The sequence below is a fragment of the Ochotona curzoniae genome, unplaced genomic scaffold (assembly GCF_017591425.1).
Source record: "Ochotona curzoniae isolate NIBS_2020 unplaced genomic scaffold, NIBS_Ocur_1.0 scaffold_3835, whole genome shotgun sequence".
Taxonomy (NCBI): domain Eukaryota; kingdom Metazoa; phylum Chordata; class Mammalia; order Lagomorpha; family Ochotonidae; genus Ochotona; species Ochotona curzoniae.
This window is the reverse complement of record NW_024467114.1, coordinates 3,082,660-3,097,366: the sequence shown is the minus strand read 5'-3', so window position 1 is coordinate 3,097,366 and position 14,707 is coordinate 3,082,660.

The following is a 14,707-nucleotide window of genomic DNA, read 5'->3' as shown; positions in this document are numbered from 1 at the left end:
ACATTGCACAGTGCCAGAGTAAATGCAAACCCAAGAGCATATGTTTAACTTGAGAATTTTGGTTCTAATTGACGAGTGACAATCACACATATATAAAACCCAAGAGCTTCCAGCTCCTGTACAGATGGGGCGAGGGGTGTGGGCTGGGCTTGTGCCTTGCAGGGGCACATGTGTGGGGCAGTGCAGATGGGCACAGAACCAGCCCAACTTGTTTCCTTCCACTTATTCCCCCCATTTCTTCCGTCTTATTGTTGGACTTGGTCTTGTTCTGAGGAGTCCGTTTCCTCTTAAGCAGCTTCTTGCACTCAATGACCCATTTGTCTGCTTGCTTCAGATGGGACTCCCCTTACCCTCTGTAAAGACACTGAGCCCAGCGACATGGCCACCCCGGGGGTTGGCTTCGTGTCCCACGGTCACTCGTTTCTGGTGGACTTTCACAGCAGTGAGGAAGCAAAGCTGTGTTGTTTCTTTTTATGTCAAGGCACATTTTGCCCCCAGGATGCCCAGGTCAGGGTTGGTAGGACTCGTCCCAAGTAGGGAGAGCCACGGCCTCTTCTGTCCAACCCCAGGGCACTTCTGTTCCCCAGAGAAATGCCTCCTCTTCACGAGCAGCCACTGCCTACTTCCTTTGCCCTCAGCCCCTGGCGACCCACAGTCCAGGGACTCGCCGATTCCCAGCACCCGTTGTAAACAGAATTACACCTCACCCCAGTGTGTGGGTTCACCCTCTTCCTTGGCTGGCACACGCTGTGGGCACATTCACCTGCTGAAGGGTGGGATGGTGTCCAAGCCCCTGGGGACGTGTGGCGGCCCCTCCCTCTGCTCATCTGCACACTCGCTTTGTGCGGACAGTGGCCCTCCCCTTTCTGTGCAGCTGCTGCTGGGGACGGGCAGGCCGTTGCTCCTTGGTGGCCCAAGGTTTCCAGAAGCCATGGTTCTCAGAAAGCCTCTGTGTCCTGCTGTGACTCAGAGCCTTGTCCAGCCGGGACTCCCTGCGACCCCTCAAGCCCCTGGGTGCATATGCGGGGCATGCATGTGTGGTGGCTCTCTGGGCATGCTCTGTCCTCCACACACGTACACGTGCTTGTGGGGACTGTGTAGCAGAGTGGGCAGGCCTGCTTAGGCCCACGTGGTTGCACACTCATCGGTGGCATGAAGCCCCTCACGCTTTGTCAGCAGCCGCCCTTTGGATGCCAGCCTGAACCTCAAGTACAGCGCCAGGCCTGTGAGGCTGCCACTGCACGTGCTGGTCCTCACATCTCGGAGGTGTGAACACTCCCTTGGCCTCCTCTCTCCTCTACTGCTGTCATCACTCCATGGACGTCTGGGGACAGGTGTTTGGAGAAGTGACACTGTCACATTTTAGAGGAGTGCTTGGGTGCCAGTCCCGGCTCTGCCTCAGCTTCCTGTGGTGTACCCTGGGAGACAGCAGTGGGGTGTCAGGCTCTGGTCCCTGTCGCCAGGTGGACACCCCATGGGCCCAGCTGCAGCTGTTGTGGGTGTCTGGGGACTGAGCTGGCGCCTGGGTGCTGTTGGTCTTTGCCCGTACAGATTTATTTCTGAAAAGGAAAATTCTCCTTCCTGTAAAACGACTGCTATTCTGTGCGTAGGGTTGTGTCCCTGGCGCTCCAGTTGGCCTGGTATCTCTCTGGCCAGCATCCGGCCCAGTGCCCACTTCAATGCCCTGCATAGCCCAACTCCTCTCTCTCCTGATGCCTTGTGCTACTGTCTTGGGTTTTCTGCTCCAGTGGCCCTCTCAGGCTGCTGCCCAGGAAGAGAGCTGTGGTGCCAGCCACTGCTGCAGCCCCCTTAACTGCTTGTCTGATCACTGTGGACCCTATTAGCTTGTTGATTATCTTGTCTGCTGTCCATTTCTGCAGGAGGCAGGACCTGGCAGCCAGGATACCCCTACTGCTCATCCCTCTTGCTGATCATGAAATCTGGTCTCTGGAAACTCTTTGGTCTGTGGGTGCTCACGGGTGGGCAGGAGGGGACAGGCGGGAGAGGGCAGGGAGGGCGAGGCCAGAGGATGGCATCATGCGCCCTTCTGCATGGTTCTCCTTGCTCTGTCCAACACAAACTTTCCACCTGCACTGGACCCTACCCTTGCCCGTTCTGGTCAAGGTGTCCCAGTACTCAAGGGTGGAGCCCAGGAGGGCCTTGAGGACCTCAGGCCAAGTGGCTGGAAGGAGGGCGAGTGGCGGGACCTCCAGCAGGTCCCGCCTCCCACCTCCAGGAAGGGTGCACGTGCTATTGGCTGACTTTGGAGCCTGGTCAGTGTCCTGGATGGAGCTGTTTCTTGGGAGTCTGCATGATGTCTGGTGTGTACCTGTCCCACGGCATCCAAAGGCTGTTGGGTGGCCCCCATGGGATGGGCCACAGCCATGAAGGGGCCTTGGGGTCTGGCAACTTCCTGCAGGCTGCAGTCCATATATACGTTTTTTTCCTGATTGGGAAAATGAGGCACATGTGTTGCAGGGGATGTGGCTGCCCCACAAAGAAGGCCACATCCTAGGGACAGCTGAGGTCGTGCCAGCTTATCACCACATGTTGCCCACTGTGTGGGCCTCTGCCATGGGCATGCAGCACCTCCCTCATGGATGGGGCATAGGCAGCCTTGAGTGGATGGTGGGGTTGTGGTCCCCGCATGTCCCTCTTGGGAGCTTGCCCTCACCTCCTGGACTTTCAAAAGCACTGTGGGCACTGATCGGAAGAGTCACTCCACTGTGGTCCACGCTGTTGTAACCACGTCCCCTCTAGGCTGCCACATGAGCCTTGCCCAAAGAGCCCCCTGCCCTGTCTGCCCAGAGGTGCCTGGCCCCAGGACCCAGGGGCTGCACAGTAACCAGGAAGGGATACACATGCTCTGTACGACTGGGGGGCAGGGGCGGGCCTCTTGTGCTGGCGGGACAAGATGTTCAGGGCAGGTGCATGGCTCTGCTCAGAGCCCCGGGCGAGGTGAAGATGCCAGAGGTTCCAGGAATGAGTACATGCCTTGGGCTCCCCAGCCCCCGTGGGGCCTTGGGGTTCAGCTTCCGCCCTGGGGCATGTTCCTTGGCCCCTCAAGGCCCTGCCTACGGCCCCTCTTCTTCCCAGATGTCCTGATTCCTCCCCATCCTGGTAGCTTTGTGTGCCAGAATAGATGGGGCCGTGAGACTGACCCAGACCTGGGGGCCTCTGGACTACACTGGCCCGCTTCGTCCTGTGGGTTGGCTGGGAGGACCAATTGGATTGCTTCCCATCTTAGCCCTGTTTTTTGGTGATTGCTGTGGCTTTGTGACATGTCATGACCCTGGGTGTGTGTTGGGGGGTCTGACCCTTAGCCCCTCACCCTGTCCCTGGGCACATTGGCTGTACCTGCTTTGGGGCTCTGGGGGAGGCTGCTGCCAATCCCGAGACCTTCACCTCTGTCACCTGCAGTGTGGGTTGGATGTCCCAGCAGGGAGATGGCTGGAACAGATGGGCTAATGCTGGCCTGTGTCCTGGGGTGCAGGTGCATGAGGGTTTAGGACGCAGGGTGCATGTGGATGAGATATGGCGTTGGAGGATTCCTGGGGCTGGTTAGGGGACGTGACTGGCTTTCACTGAGTAGTCCTAAGTTGGGAGTGAAGGCAGCAAAGAGGGATGCTACAGTCACAGGGGTTATGGCGTCGCCTGGTGGTCAGTTATGGTGTAGCCTGGTGGTCAGTTATGGCGTAGCCTGGTGGTCAGTTATGGCGTCGCCTGGTGGTCAGTTATGGCGTAGCCTGGTGGTCAGTTATGGTGTCGCCTGGTGGTCAGTTATGGCGTAGCCTGCATAGAGGGACCTCATGACTCAGGCAGGCGTGGTGATTGGTGGATGAGGTCCTGCTCCCAGGTGTGGTCTGGCCATGTGTCCAGTGGCTCCTGGCCTTGCTTGCGCTCAGTCTTCTTGGGCGATGCTCACCAGGCTGAAGGAGGGCAGCTTCCAAACTTTGTGGCATCAGAGAGCCAGAAGAGAGGCAGAAAGGGACAGGAGTGGGGTGGGCATGGGGCAGAGATTCCACTTCACATTGACCCCAAGGCTATTTCCAGCCCGGGAACCAGCCTGAGGATGAACTTGGCGGGCGGGCTTGGGCTACTGGGTCTGCCGAGGCCACCTGTACGCGGACTTGAGCAGCTTTGGCCGGACACACGTACTGGCGAGAAGGGCGAGCGGCCCTAGGACACTGGAGCTAAGCCTCTGGATGTGAACCTGGATGTGGACAGTGGCCGGAACACAGCACACAGGCAGCTGACAGCAGCTGACCACTTCCATTCCACGGGAGAGTTCAGACTCTTGCTGTCTCAGTTTGCAGCCTCCAGCCCCCACCTCCAGCCCCACCCCCAGCTCCCACCCCAAGCTCCAACCCCTAGCCCTCACCCAGAACTCCAGCCCCAAGCCTTCACCCTGAGCCCCCAGACCCTCACCCTGAACCCCCAGACCCCCACCCTGAACCCTAAGCCCCACAGCCCAAGAGGGTGTTGTAGCCTTTAGCTGGAGAGTGGGGCTTGGCAGGCCACAAATCAGGCTTATGTGCTTCTAACACCTTAGCAAGTATGTGTTCCCGGTACGTAGGTTGTGTGGCCCCTGCATGTAGGTTCATCTGTGTTCCTCTCAAATGACCACAATGACTGGGGCTGGGCCAGGCTGAAGCCAGGAGGCGGGAGCTCCATCTGGCCTCCCTTTGTGTGCAGGGGCCCAAGGCTCTAGGTCACGTGTCACTGCTCTCCCAGGCTCATTAGCAAGGAGCTGGATCATAAGTGGAGGATCCAGGATTTGAATCAGTACCCATATGGGATACAGCATAGCAGGTGACTGACCCTCTGCCACAGCGCCAGCACCAAGGATAAGCTTTTCAGCAGATGGCATCGGGCTGATAAGTGGTGCACTCGACACCGAGAGCTCAGCAAAGCCACTCCTGGCCCCTGTCCTGGCAGGGCTGGCAGGGAGCACTTCTGTGTGTAGAGACCTGTGCCCAGCTGTTTTCTGCTGTAGGAGCCTCGGACTGGGTACAGCCTCTTAGCAGCGGATCAGCTGACCTGTGGAGGGCCATGTGGAGGGGACCCAGGACACTTGCAGTGGCTCGGATGGGTCCCAAGGCCTTTCCTGATGCCTGTGTAGAAGCCAATTCCACAGGCTTTCCTGAGTTTCTACCGCGTATGCTCCAGTATTGTACGGCCCTGGAGCTGGCGGCCCTCAGGGATCTGAGCTGAGCCTGGCATGAGGGAGGAGCCCCTGCATTTTGGGGTCCCAGCTGCGCCTGCTCTACTGTGCTGGCCAGGATCCCTCACCTGTACATGGGGGTGTCTGGAACCCGCTTCCCCCCGGGACTGGGGGTCAAGTCTTACCCGAGGAGGAGGCACACAGGAAGGGGGTGCCACAGAGAGAGCTTTAGGTCAGATGATGTCAGGGGTAGGACTCGTGCCCTGTGGAGTCCCAGCATTCCTGTCCCCACGGAGGGCACAGCCACATCTGTGGCCTTGGCCAAGCCCTAGGGCCACACTGGACCCCAGCCCTGCCAGTTGTGTGCTGGTTGGAGGGAGGAGCAGTGCCTTCCTGGGTCTTGGTGGTCAAGGACACTCACACCTTGCAGCCAAGGCAAAGCCCTCTGGGAGAGCCAGTGGGACCCTGGAGTTGGATCCTGAAGAAGCCCACCTGATTCCAAGTCAGTGTGGTCTTCCTGGCCGCCTTGCAGGCATCTCCCACTGAGCCTCAGGTGCTAGTGGGAGCCCCTGTGACAGCACAGAGGCAGATGGCCTGGGTGGGGTGCTGGCGCCTTGAGGGGTCTGTGCTGAGATTCTGACGGCAGCCCAGGAGAACCAGGCCACAGCCTGGCAGGATTCTGCAAAGCAGCTGGCTCCACTGTGTCCCCTTCTCCAGGTGCAGGAATCCAGCCCCAGGGGCTGTAAGTGCTGGGTCCCCTCTCCTTTCCCTTTGATCCCCAGCAGAACACCCCTCTGCCGCCACCCCAGTCTCCTGGACCTAGGGTGAGAACCCACGGCAGGGCGAAGGCCCCTCCCTGCAGCTCCCAGCTTCCGGCACTGGAGGGCAGCAGAGAGGAGCTGCCTGTTAACTGCATTTAAATGAAAGTAAGTGAAATCGTTAATTCAACTGTTGGAAAACTTTCAGGTATGTTTATAAAAACTTGGTGTGGATGTCTAGTTGCGCAAAACAAGTTTTGTAACATGTAGAAACAAAAATAAAAAAACCCACAAATTTTGTAACATGTAAGGACAGATCAAAGACCACGGAGTGATCTTTATTTTTTATTATTGATTACGTTTCGTTTTGTTACACTGAATTAGCTGTTAGGTGCTTTTAGTACAGTTAAAAACCAGAAGGGGCGGTAGACGGTTTGGTCCTGAGATGGGTTTGAACTGGAAACCTCAGGGGTGGAAGGCCGGCCTCCCAGCACCCCCTGCGCCCCAGCTGATGAAGAGAAGGTGCTGTCATTTAAACCTGTGTCCAGCAGGAGGCAGCAGGCACCGCAGACCCCGGCTCCGCCCCAGCAGGCGGCTGCACCCTCAGGGCAGAAGCTTCGGCTCCAGGGGTGAGGGTGGGGGTGGGGGGCCGAGGGCTCTAACTGCTGGACACCCTTTGGTGCTGTCTGACCACAAATCCTCCCACCAGGCAAGCGTCAGGGTGGCCTGGGTACAGCCACAGGGCCGGGGTGCTTCTCCACTGGGCAAGGCCGCCCTCTCCCAGGCGTTGCTCCCCGGGCCCTGCAGGCTGGGGACACTTGCCATCCAGCTCCCAGAGGGCTGTGCGAGCAGGCTGGAATGGCCCGACCCTTTGGAGGGAGGCGGCATGGCCACTTCCTTGCTGGCCGTCCTACCGGGCTGGGTCCTGCCGGCTCCCACCTGTGCTTGTGGTCTGGACTCCCCACTGTTATCTCCGCCCACTCAGAATTGGCTCCTCTGCCCTGGGCCCCCACCTGTGCCTGCCCAGGGGAGATGGCCAAGGATGGACCCTCCTTGCCTGCACCAGCCTCTCCAGATGAGCCCTGCCTGTTAGCAAGGGAGCTGCATTTCACGCCTGGGTTTGTAACGCGCTCACGTCATTAGGTGCTGTTTCTGTCCACCTGGCACAAGGAGAGCTCTTGGAAGGACCAGAGGTAAAACAGAGGCCGACCGACATGGGTCATCCTGCACTGTCCCCTGCCAGCCTGGGGACCTCAGAGTCCTCATGCCCGGGGTGTGCTGCTCTCTGGCTGCCCTTGCCACCAGGGACACATCCTCCTGAAGTCCTCCTTCTTCCGTGTTTGTGTGAGGCCTGCAGGTGGCTATGGATTCCTTCCCACCAGAGAACAGACCTAAATGACAGGCTTGCAAACATCAATTAAGTCCTAATTACCTAAAATAATTAATATTAATTATTCATAATAAACAGAGGGGGTTTTGTTTTCAACAAAACAGATCTGACCTCAAGCAAACACCCACTAAAAGCATGGAACAGCTGAAGAAGGTGGTGGCAACATAAGCAGGTGCTGGGGAGACACCTTGAGTCTGGGTGACCTCCGTAGAGTCTGCGGGCACTAAGATGGGTTGCAGGTGCCTTAAATAGTAACAGTATTGTGAGAACTTGGCTTGCATTAACTTTGAAATACTGTTGGCTCAAGTCCAACTGCACTTAACCTCCATAAATCATCATGTTTAACTGAATGGCTCGCAAGCGCACCAAAGAACCTACTCAACATGTTGAAATCCAGTCCTGAAAAAAAAAATGAGAAAAACATCTCAACTTCTAGAAATATGAATCAAAGAACTGCTGACTTGACACTTCTCATCTGCAAATAAATTTTTTTATGCAAATGAAAGAAACAAAATCTATTTCTAGCAATGCTTATCCTCTGTCTCCTGAAGCAACGAATCCAGTGGCAGGTAGCGGCAGGGCTGGGCCGAGGGAACAGACAACACAGAAAGGCTGTCCAGTGGCACGCCTTGCTCAGCAGGTGCCTTGACTATGCAGAGGCCCTGGTCCCGGGAGTCAGTACGTCCTTCCTGGGCCTCCCAGGCCAGGGGGTCTTGGAAGGAAGCAGGGGTCTCCTGGGACAGCAGAGCTCACTTCTCTGCCAGGAGAGGAGCTCAGCTAGGATGCTGGGAAGCCAAGGGATCCTCCAGGGCAGCCAGGGGGACCTCAGAACAGCCAGGGAGACCTCAGGACAGCCAGGGGGACCTCAGGACAGCCAGGGGGACCTCAGGGCAGCCAGGGGCACCTCCAGGGCAGCCAGGGGACCTCAGGACAGCCAGGGGCACCTCCAGGACAACCAGGGGGACCTCAGGGCAGCCAGGGGGACCTCAGGGCAGCCAGGGGGACCTCCAGGGCAGCCAGGAGGACCTCCAGGGCAGCCAGGGGGACCTCAGGGCAGCCAGGGAGACCTCAGGACAGCCAGGGGGACCTCAGGACAGCCAGGAGGACCTCAAGACAGCCAGGGGCACCTCAGGACAGCCAGGGGGACCTCAGGACAGCCAGGAGGACCTCCAGGGCAGCCAGGGAGACCTCAGGGCAGCCAGGGGGACCTCAGGGCAGCCAGGGGGACCTCCAGGGCAGCCAGGGGGACCTCAGGACAGCCAGGAGGACCTCCAGGGCAGCCAGGGGGGACCTCCAGGACAGCCAGGGGAACCTCCAGGGCAGCCAGGGAGACCTCAGGGCAGCCAGGGGCACCTCAGGGCAGCCAGGGGGACCTCCAGGGCAGCCAGGGGACCTCAGGACAGCCAGGGGCACCTCCAGGACAGCCAGGGGGACCTCAGGGCAGCCAGGAGGACCTCAGGGCAGCCAGGGAGACCTCAGGGCAGCCAGGGGCACCTCAGGGCAGCCAGGGGACCTCAGGACAGCCAGGGGCACCTCCAGGACAGCCAGGGGGACCTCAGGGCAGCCAGGAGGACCTCAGGGCAGCCAGGGGGACCTCCGGGGGATCCTCCCGGGACTCCCCATCCAGCTCCCTGTTTGTGTCTTGGGAAAGCTACAGTAGAGGATGGCCCAGAGCCTTGGGAGACCAGAGGAAGCTCCTGGCTTTGGATCAGCTCAGCTCTAGTGGTTGTTGTCACTTGGGGAATGAATCAGGGAATTGAAGATCTTTCTGTCACTTCTTCTGTCTGTAAATCTGACTTTCCAATAAAAATAGATAAATCTTAAGAAAAAAAAGAGGGTGACTGCACCCCCCTCCAGGCACCCCCACTCTCTCCTTGCTGCTTCCTGGCCGCACATGGATCTAAGGATGAGATCTTTCCAAGGTCCCTCTGCTGCCACAGTCCACCCCTGGGTCTCCATTCACCCAGATGTTGGCTGTCAATGCTTAGCTGGGGTGGTAGAGCAATCTACTTCCTGTGTTATGGTACTAGATGTCCTCTGCAGGCCCCAGTGGACTGCCATATCCTCCACATACATCTGGGCATGCCGCCCACTGCTTCGTCTTTTCCACTGAGGAGGCCCAGTCGCTCTGACCCAGCTCAGCTTAGCCCAGCCCCCACCTTGGTCTTAGCCATCGGATGCTTAGCCTAACCTGCCCCAACCAACTCTCGCTGGTGGGTGCTGAGCCCTAGCCCTGCCCAGTCTGTTCCCATCCCTGTCTCATGCAAACCAGTAGGCCCAGGCTCGGGGTTGTAACTGTCTTTCAAATAAAATAAAATGAATTATTTTAAAAATGGCATGGTTCGGCCCGGCGCGGTGGCGCAGTGGTTAAGGCCCTCGCCTCGCACGCCCAGGATCCCATATGGGCGCCGGTTCTATCCCAGCAGCCCCGCTTCCCTTCCAGCTCCCTGCCTGTGGCCTGGGAAAGCAGTCGAGGAGGGCCCAAAGCTTTGGGACCCTGCACTCGCGTGGGAGACCCGGAAGAGGCTCCTGGCTTCGGATCGGCATAGTATCGGCCGTTGCGCTCACTTGGGGAGTGAATCATCGGACAGAAGATCTTCCTCTCTATCTCTCCTCTCTGTATATCCACCTTTCCAATAAAAAAAAATAAAAATAAATATTTAGAAAAAAATGGCATGGTTCTATAGCAACAAGTGGGAAATCAATGAAGAGTCAACAGAATGGAAAGTTGGTTCTTGAAAATGATCAAATTGGCAGAAATCTTACATGACTGCCAGCAAGGTGGGCAGCGTGTTATTGACGGCAAGCAGAGCACACCGTCCTTAAGGAGGGAGCAAACCTGCACAGGACCCATGGCAGGTGAGCTGCTCCTCGTCGTTTGGGGGAGATGATGTGGGGATACGGAGGTCCTGCAGCACTGCGGGCGGGAGTGACCAAAACTGGAATTAGGACCCATTGGCCTGGTGGTGAGATGCTGTCTGGAAGCCTGGGCCTGTATCAGTCTCTGGCCCCCAGGAACGGCCTGTGGCGGCAGCGTGAAGGCAGTCTTCACTTTCCTGAACGCTCCTGGCGTGAGCTCCCGGTGAGCGGCTCCAGCCTGACCCAGCTCTGTGTGGGTGCTTGCAGAGTGAGCCCACAGATGGGCTGTTGCTCTCGCTTCCTCCCTAATACATAAATCTTAAACAGAGATGACCTCCAGTCTGCGCGGGACAGCAGAATGGATTCTCCCTGCTCGGCCAGCGTGTGGTTCCAGCCAGGTCTCCCACGGGGATGGCAGGTTCCCAGCCACGTATGCTGCTTCCCGGTCTGCGTCTTAGCCCAAAGGTGGGATTGGATGTGATCTGGGACTCCAGCCAGGCCCTCTGATATGTCTCCAAGTAGCTGCCAGCGAGGTGTCTGGGAGGAGTTACACAGCATGCTGAGATTTCGGCAAAATCTGCTCGGCAGTGATGAGAAATTCACGGGGTGATGCTAAAAATACGCCTTTAATTTTAGATCGTTCCAGATTTCCAGAGATGCCGTGAAGATGGCACAGGCAGGACCTGCAGGCCTGGCATCCAGTTCTGCCACTCCTCACGCTCAGCATCACTGCCCAGTGGCTGCTCCAACTTGGGACCGATACCAACATGCTGCCTTCAGTGGAGCCTGTGTTCGCTCCAGCTTCCTTTCTTCGCCCCAGAGCCCGTTTCCTATCCCAGGGTCCCATCCAAGAAGTGATGCTACAGGACCAGCTTGTCACTGCCAACCCCTTCTGGCTGTGCCCCACTCGTGTCCTTGATGACGCTGAGCGTGGTGAGGAGTCTGGCTGTGTGCTTTGTGAAATAGCCCTTGACTGGGACCAGTCTCATGTTTGTATTAGCATTTACTTGACGAGGAGAGAGAGCAAGGGTGAGCGTGCACTGTCCATTTTGCAGACATCCACAACAGCATCTGCCAATGGAACCGGGAGCTCAGCCTGTTCCTGCTTGGGCGACAGTGACCCACAACTTGACCTGTCACCTGGTGGCAGTGACTCAGCGACTTGGCCCATCATCACCTCGTGGCAGCCAGGATTGGCTTTTATAGGAAGCTAGAATCAGGACTGGAACTGGGATTTGAACCCGGGCGCTGAGAGATGGCGTGTGGGCATTTTAACCCCTGGGCCCAGGGCCTGCGTGTGGGGTTGTTTTATGGTTCTTTCTGGGGGCAGATCTCAGAGGAAGAGTGTTGCCACCACGGGATGGCACCCGGTGTGTCTGTGGCCTGCACGGCTCACCCCTGGTGAAGGCAAGGGTGCTTGCTGGTTTCTCCTCTGTTCCTTTATGTGCCCTTTCTTCCCATCCTGCATTCTTCCAGAGAAGTCCCTAAGCACGACCCTCCCTGGGGCCTGGGAGAGGCTCTGCCCCAGCACCACCTGGACAGGTCACCATAGGTGTGTGTCTAGTCATTTCCTTGACTTTTCCTACTGGATATGACAGAATCATCTCATGTGTTTCCTGCCCAGCCACTAAATCATCCACTCCATGTTACAGACCACAATAGGGGCACTGGGACAAGCGCCTTTAGGTCAGGGTGTGTGCGCACACCAGCCTGTGAACGTGCACACATACACACACATTACATTTATCTGCGTCTGTTTCAGACTAAACAGTATCGCATAATCAGGTCTCCTGTTCCCACGGCTCGTACTGACTTCCTCCGCTGGCCTACCAAGGACTCAAGGTGTGCATGGAGCCAGCGCCACGTGGTGTAAAAAGCCTAAGATTTTGCTTTCAGGATGAATCTGGGAGAGCGTGGAGGCACCATGTCTTGCTCTCCCCACCAGGTGGCGCCCGTGCAGTGGGGACTGTGTGGGAGGTGGCCGCAAGGGGCCAGGGGAGCTGTGCTGGGGTGGGAGTGGGTGGTTGGCAGGGGGTTCCAGGGTTTCAGCTCCTTGGACACGTGCTCAGAGGCCAGCAGGAAGGCTTGTGAGCATCTTGGCGGGTCATCCTTCCTAGCCCAGTTGAGGCAGGATGGTGGGAGCCACAGCCTTTCCTCCCACACCTGCTCCGGCCAAGCGCCCCGCCCCCGCCTGTCATGCCCTCTGCCTTCCTGTGCCTACCTGGAGTCTGTCCTTCCCCGCTCGGTGCCGTGGCTGTGCTGGGGTGATACCCCCCTGTGCATTTTTCTCTCTCACTTTAAAAACCGGTTTTAGAGGAGGCCTGAGGCCAGAGCACAAACTCAATCCTTTTCCTGCCTACGGATTCTCGCTCCTGTGTAATGCAGAGATGCGTCGGGCTCTTGTGCAGGCTGCTAAGGGAACAGGGGTCACAGGGAGGGGATACACTCGTCGGAATGTGGCATTTTCCGCAGCCCTCTGTCCTGGCCACGCTAGCGTGAGCGACAGGCCAGACATGTGTCTTTGAATAGATAACTTGGCCCTTTCTGAGAAGAGAATGGCCAGGAATGTGGGAGAGGGAGGTGTGCAGACAGCCAAAATCCAGGTTCAGTTTGGAATGCTTGTGTCGTGGCAGGTTCTGGGTGTCAGGCGGAGATGCAAGGCTGGATTGGATGTGAGGTTCAGGTGAGTGACACCTGGTGGTATTTCAGCCACCTAACCAATAGGTAAGGGAAATCCATAAGCATAGAAAAGCAAATTATTAAGAAAATGCCTGATGAAGGCTTTAGATTGGGGCGGGGCCCGGTGATGGCATGGGTGCAAGCAGGGTGCGGGTGCACGACTCCCAGGATTGCAGGGGCACAGCCTGGCTAGGATCACGCAGCTATCTGGCACATGCCCCAGCAGTGGGAGTGGCAGGTGGCATCACGGGGCTGGTGGCTCCCTGCTGGGGACAGGAGCACTCCCTGTGCCGTCGTGTCGGGGCTGCAGAAGCACCTGCAGAGGAGCCCAGGGTTAGCTGTGGTGCCCACATGGGCACAGGCACATATGCAGTCTCATGTACAAGCATGCACACACGGGGCACACGTGTGTAACAAACAGGTGCACAGAGGTACACTTAGCCTCCTGTAGACACACGGGTTTGTGCACATGTGTGTACAAGTCATGGAAGCATCACGCACACATGTGTGCTCATGGCACATGCACAGGCTCATGAGCACATCCCATCTGCTCTCGAAACTCGGACAAGCAGGAGAGGTCCTGCCGGATGCACTCTGACCGAGACAGCCTCAGAGTCTGGGGCTCTGCCGGAGAGAGGCGGAGACCCACCAGGGGCCAGCCCCCAGTGAGGGACCTCCCTCCCCTGTACCTCCACCAGCCTGGAGCTCCTTCCCCACACCCAGGAGCATGGCCTTGGCCTCTACAGAGGAGTCCAGCAGGCATGGCTGCTCAAGGAGACGGAGTGGCACTGGGGGGAGAACCTGAGGCAGAGGCAGACGGAGGGAACCCTCCTGATTTCAGCTACTTTTATAGTCAAAGAAATGAATGGGGACGCACCCCGGGAGGCCGAACTGGCTGGCTGCAGCGGAGCGCGCCACGGAGCCGTCTGCACTCGGGCTGCTCTTTGTTTCCATGTCCCAGTGAGTGAGCACCTGTCCCAGGGAAACAGTGCCAAGGCGAACTCTGTGCCGAGTCGCCATCAGCCTTCAGCGCAGGTGGTAACGACCCAGGCCAGTGACGGGCAGCAGAGTCGTGCCTGAAGCAGCAAGGAACTGAGGCCAATGAGGAGGCCGTGGAGAACTGCAGGGGTGCAATTTACACACGTGTAGCCCAGGTCACACCCAGGGAGCCTCACTGAGACATGCCTGGGAAATCAGCATTCGGCAAGCCTGGATGCAGAGCGTACCCGGAGCGGTGCCCGCCAGTGCTGGTACTCAACAAACGGACCTTTCAAGATAAAAACAATCTGCCTTTTTTTGGTGCCCCGATGATGGCCTGGGTGTGGGAGGTCCCCCGCCGGCCCCATCGTCACGTCCAGGGGTCGTGTGGCCCTGGCTGCTCACAGCAAGGTCTGCGGAAAGCTTTCCCCACGGTGTTGTCTTCATGAACACGTAGCTCAGACTGCAGCGACCACACGAAACGTTGGCCCTTTAAATATGCAGCTTCGTTATTTGCAGCGTAATTTCAGTAAACAGTAGCTATTTCAAAGCTCTGTAGTGTGAAATTAAATTTGTTGGTTAATTAATTGGAAGAGTGTAGCAGCTTCGCACTCTGCTTGGAGATGGTGGCACTGAAATTAGTGTTCTGTGAAAGTACTCACAGGGTAGCAAAGTCACAACAATAGGACAAATAAACTTATCAACTTGGAGACACAGCAGGCTGCGTGTTCCTGGAACAATGCTCCTCTTGGTGACTGTGCTGGGTCTTCGGTCTCACGCACCCCAGGACCAGGGCGGGCGGCAGCGCCCGCAGCCTCGGAGGCCGCGTGCGGGGCTTCTGTGGACTGAAGGAAGGTTCCCCGTGGTTCTGCCTGAAGC